This window comes from Crocodylus porosus, unplaced genomic scaffold, assembly GCF_001723895.1.
Source record: "Crocodylus porosus isolate Cpor-Errol unplaced genomic scaffold, CroPor_comp1, whole genome shotgun sequence".
NCBI lineage: Eukaryota > Metazoa > Chordata > Crocodylia > Crocodylidae > Crocodylus > Crocodylus porosus.
The window spans coordinates 19,099,056-19,104,292 of NW_017728925.1; the positions used below are offsets into that span (position 1 = coordinate 19,099,056).

The window sequence follows — 5,237 nt, forward strand, 5'->3', positions numbered from 1 at the left end:
TGTTGCTGGAAAGCAGCACTGATTAAAGACCCCATAAGGAAGGATTATTACATGGGACAGCCACCATGCCTGGAGGGGGTTGGAGCGTGCAGTGGCAATGGCTAAGAGCTGAGCTGTTGCGGGCCTCCCTCTGCAGGGGCTGAAGGATGCATGGGTTGAATATGGGTGGCTGTGGCTCCATGCCCCTGTATGCCACATGTTGGCTCTGCTTAGTTGGGAGTAGAGGGAAATGGCAGGAACAGTTGCAGGTCTGGGGGCCTCAACACACCAAGCAAGTGGCACAAGTGGGCTGCAGCTGCCATGAGCAAGAGGTACATGCAGAGTGGAGGGGAACTCACCCACCCTGCCCTGCCTGCAGCTTAGTGCACCCTTGAGTTCTAGGATTTTGCCCTGACAGCTGCTGGTCCAGTCTGTCTGTTTTTGTCTGTGAGGCCATGCTGAGAAAGCATCCCGAGAACTTGATTTTAAATCTGGGCTCAGCCATCCTGGCTCCATCCCCAGGGAGTGGGGGGGGATCACGTGTTTAAAACAGTTTTTGAAAACTTCTCAAAATAAGGAACCTGGTAAAATGGGTTACCAGGCGGGGGACCTTCTTGTGTTGTTATTTTAAGCGCAGTGTTTTAAACACATTCTGTCCTGTCCCCTGGGGATGGAGCTGTGGGAGCTCAAACTATTTTTACTGTTGGTTTCTCAAACTTGCTTCCTACCAGGGCCCTTTGATACAGAGCCGCCTGGGCCCGAGTTGGACAGTCCTCATGGAGGTCGTACCTGGGGGGTTCTCTCCTCAGCCCCAGGACTAAAACTACCCCTTTAAAAACCATGTTACACTCTGCACTGACCGATGGGGCCTCTGAGCAAAGGGCTGGCCTGGGGTCCAGGTGCCCAGGCTTGGAGAACAAGGGCTCACAAATAAACTGGACCCAAGACAACCTGATCCAGTGCCACACTGAGAACGGCAGCCAGCTGGGTCCAGGTGCAGGCCTGCACAGCACAAATGCTTTGTGTCCAAGTGCACAGCATGCTCAGAGCTGCTCACCATCCTGATGTACTCCCAGGGCAGTGGTGTCCCCACTTAGCAGAGGGGAGACTGGCTGGGCTTTGCTGCTGACCCGAGTCAGAGAGGGAGGCTGGATGAGGATGGAGATGCTTCTGTGTCTCTGTCCTACACCTGAGCCTCTGCCAGGGCTGGCGTGGGGCAAGCCACAGTGTCCCTCTTTCTTGCTCCATCTCCAATGCAATGACATACCACCACTGTCCGTCGTGCTCTTGAAACCCGCCTGGTCTAAAGAGGAGATACCAGTTTATCAGCAGTTAAGAAGAGAGGAGCGTGATGGGGAAGGGCAGTCTCTGCTTGGGTGTACAGCAGGAGGGGAACGTTCATGTCATGGGTAGCAGACAGGAGGAGCCCAGGGTGCCGTCTCCGTGTGTGCTTGGGTGAGAGACAGCAGCAGGCTTGTGAGAAGCATGAGCCAGAGCCCTGCCCTCAGTAACTGCTTCTGCAGGGGTATTTCCTGGCCTGGCAGCACGAAGAACATCCAGGCAGGCCCATGGGGGACACGTGGGCACAGCCCGTTGTGTTGTGAACACCCCTCCCAGAAATGCCCTGGATACATATTACTTCATGGTGCCTCCAGGGAAGCTGCTTGGGCTGTCAGGCTATTCATCTGGGTTTCTGATGGCTCAGGCCTGCCAGACGAACACATCATGTGAGACTTGGCCTAGCTGGGCATGAGCTACAGGGCACGTGTGGAGCTCACACTCATGGCACTGCCACCTATGGCAAACATGCCTGTCTCTGCACCCCGAGTGCTCAGCGTGATGATGTCTGGGGCTCAGAAGGTGTCCTCAGAGGCTTCCCGGCCTCCAGGCCTCACTCGATGGGAGGGCAGGATGCCCCATCAGGACTTTGTGCGGCAGCTGTGCTCCGCCTGAGAGAAATGGCCTTTCAAGGGAAGAAGACAAAGCCCAGCCTTCTGCGTGCACAGCCAGGCACGGGACCTGAACACCCATCCTGACTGAGGCTCAGCACCGACCCTTTCTGGTTCGGCTCCCAAGGGACCTGCAGCAGGGACTGGGCATCCAGGGAGCTGACCAGCATGGACACCTGCCCGCGGGCTCTGTAGCATGCTGGCATTGTGTCCAGCCTCCTGCCAGCATACACACCTTCCCTTTGCCTCCCTCCCCATGAGTCACTTCCTTGGCTGTAGGGGGGACATGCCCTTTCACCCTGAGCTAGTAGCAGTGCTGCAGGGACACACCTTCTGGGGACACTGCCCTGGCTCTCTTCTGGGGGCTCACCGTTTCCTCCCACAAGCCACATGTGGAATCGTTAGTTGGGCAAGTAGGTCCCCGAGAGGATCCTCATCGGCAGTCACCTGACCAGGGGCAGAGGGCCAGCCCTTGTGCTACTAGTCAGCAGGAGTCTGGGTTTGTCTCCTGCCTCTTGGGCCGGGGTTGAAAACCAGCTGATCGGTCTTTATTTTGAGCCCAGAGCCCGGACGTGGCTGCCTATTTGTTTTCATTGACGTTGATATAATCATTCAGCGTCTTCCATGAATTAGGTTTGGGGAACTTGCAGGTTAGCTCTGGTGCCTCTTCTCTCCCTGGTTATTACATATGCTTAGATAAACACGTTGAATTAACTTTATAAGCCTTGTAAAAACTACAGATAAAACTGTTCCAGAAAATCAACATTCTAAATCATGCTAAGTCTCTTCCTATTTTGCTCATCCTCTAGCAGGGCATTGACAAAAATATGAAATTGATTTGGTTGAAGGGTGTTAAAGAGCCGACAGCCAAATGTCACAAACAATGAATGGCTGCAGTGTTGAAAAAATCAATAGGGAGGTTAAAGCTGGTCTTGTGAAAGGCTTGGCAGACTGCTCTGTTCCAGGAAGATATCTGTCTTCTGGCCTTGGTTGCATGATCAAAAGGAAAACTTGATAGGTTTAATGAAGGGAGATACTGTAAAACTGACAACAGAAATATAGACACTGTGGTAAACTGCAGTGCACATCAGTGAGTGGAGCTATTAGATACATTTTTCAGTCTGAAAAAATATTTATAGGTAAAGATGTCAAAAAAATATTAGGGCATTCTTTCACTTTTTTTCAGTCAGCCTCCAATCAGCGAACGCATTTGCATGGAGTAAACAAAGGTTTGTACTGTATGTTTAATTGTACAACATCATGGCAAATGTATAGGGCAAAATAATTAGCATGTTAATTAGTGAATCATAATGTTTTCAAATCATTGCATGATGAGATTACAGATCTAAAACTGAGATCAGAATCACTTCATTATTTTGAGATAGTATTTGCAGAGAATCATTGGAGAAAGGAAGAGAAGAGTCTGCCACTGTTTCATCAATGGAAAGAAAAGACTCGTTAGTCCATTGCATGGGATTTTTATTGGGGCATCATGTTTTACACCTTGTTGGTAAATGGACCCTTCCCCTGAAAATGAGTTCTTTGCAAAGGTGAAGTCCAGAAATATAAATCAGGATGCCTGCCGTTTTCCAAAAACGGCTAATAATATTAAGTTGACTGAATACAAATTGTGAACAAATTGGTAAAGATTTAGAAGGGGCTGGGTACCAGCACGCTTCTACATAATGTTGCGCAGCTTTTGTTTCACTATTTATTTTGCACCTGGAGTATTACCTCCCACATCATTTTTAGCAAAGAGCCACAGCCCTAATGCTCAGCACTCAACTATATCACAACCCTTGGACGGCGATGACACCTCTGCAGCATTCATTTTTCCAAGGCCCTGTGTTAAGCACATATGTGCATTTCCTGAGACTGTTTGTGCTAGGTGGTTGTCATCTGTCAGTTCTGGGAATCTTCCCCTTTTTTTTTTCCTAGAAAAATGAACTCATTAGTTTAAAACTCCCAAATGCCACATTCAGCTCAAACAGCGAAGATGATAACCTGTAAAAAAAAAAAAAAGAGAGAGAGAGGAGAAAAGAGAGTAGTAGTCTGGCAGGTTTTCTGCAAGTGGACGCTGTAATAAAAATGCCCCCTACTTTGTTGGGATGGTATTTGTAGGGCTGCTGCCATATGTTACTTTCCTTTTTAGCTGGGATTATGCCATCATTATTGCTGATAAAAGCTGTTTACTGCCTTGGCAAAGGAATGATGCTTGGAGCAGTTTTGGAAACCACCATTCAGTTTACAGAAAAGTGCATTTAGTGCCAGATGCTAGGATCCTGGGTCTTTGTTATCTTTTCCCATTATTGGGATCATCCATTGTCTAGGTTTTTTTTTCTTTTAACTTAACAATGGTTTTATTGTTTGTGTTTCGAATCCATGGTATTTCTAGCAGGTGACACAGGAGATTTTTAGCTCACTATACAGCTGGTCTCAAGGAGTGCATTTTATCCCGCATGCCCTGGGAGCCATGTGTGCACCGAGTTTCTGGTTCTCAGCATGCCCTCCAAGATGTTTGCACTTTGGATCCACTGTGTGCCCAGAGGGAGGGAGAGGGAAGCTCTTTCAGCTGAATAATAAGCTGCTGGCGAATGTGTAGAGGAGAAGCAGAGAGCTTCATGGCGAGGAATCCTCTAGTGTTGCCTGAGCCCATTGTAGCTTGTGTACGTTCCTGGGAACATCACTGTCAAGGACTCTGCAAAATCATTGGGCTGCAATAAAGGGAGGCAGTCGGGGGAAGTGTGTAAATTAAAGAATACCTTGTATTTTTAATCTGAAGGGGGCCATAATTCATATGTAAATGGTCTTAGTACAGAGTAGCAGAACTGGGTGACATGCTGCAGTTCCAGCCGTGCCAGCCTTTCCATCAGAAACCTTTATGGATGGGGCTCCAGAAAAGACAGGGTTTTTTTTTTTTTCCCCTCCTGTGCTGAAACTTGATAAAAACTGAGGGAGTGAACAGGAAAAGCAAGCGGTACCTTTACATCCTGGCTGAGCTGCTTGTCATCATGTTAAATACCAGTAGTTTTTAAATGAATGTTTGCACCTTGTTATTTATTGCCGGGCATGGAGTGTCATAGGCCACAGACAGCGTCTCAGTGCTCACCTGGCAATGCGTAGCAAGGAGGGTGATAGAGTGACATGTTCAAAATTCAGGGCAGAGACCTCTGGTGCCCTTGCCCTTGGGAGCCGGGGGAGACTGCAGGCCTTGGTGGAGGGGTGCAGGGCTGCAGGCTGTGCGGTGCAAGCCAGGCTCCCCAGGTTTTCCTCCCGCTGGCGGTGAAGGCTTGTGGCTGGGCTGCACAA

At 49.1% G+C, this 5,237-nt stretch overlaps 1 protein-coding gene across 3 annotated transcripts in view; it reads left to right on the forward strand.

Annotated features, from left to right (window-relative positions):
• Positions 1-5,237, forward strand: part of PBX3 (PBX homeobox 3) — a 126,347-nt gene that overhangs the window by 52,159 nt on the left and 68,951 nt on the right. The window lies entirely within an intron of this gene.